The sequence below is a fragment of the Mesitornis unicolor genome, unplaced genomic scaffold (genome assembly GCF_000695765.1).
Source record: "Mesitornis unicolor isolate BGI_N332 unplaced genomic scaffold, ASM69576v1 scaffold41744, whole genome shotgun sequence".
Classification (NCBI taxonomy): domain Eukaryota; kingdom Metazoa; phylum Chordata; class Aves; order Mesitornithiformes; family Mesitornithidae; genus Mesitornis; species Mesitornis unicolor.
In genome coordinates, this window is record NW_010178795.1 from 1 (window position 1) to 201 (window position 201).

The window sequence follows — 201 nt, forward strand, 5'->3', positions numbered from 1 at the left end:
GCAGGGACAGGGACCGGTGGAGGGCAGAGGCGGGGGGGCACCGACCCAATTCTGCACCCCCAGTGAGTAAACTTTTACTCGTGGCTTTCCCCTGTCCCCATGGGGGTGGCCCGGAGGGACGGTGACCCGGCTGTGTCGTCCCCACAGGGTACCTGCAGCACTGCCTGGCACCCGCCGGCTACGACACCGACAAGAAGCCGG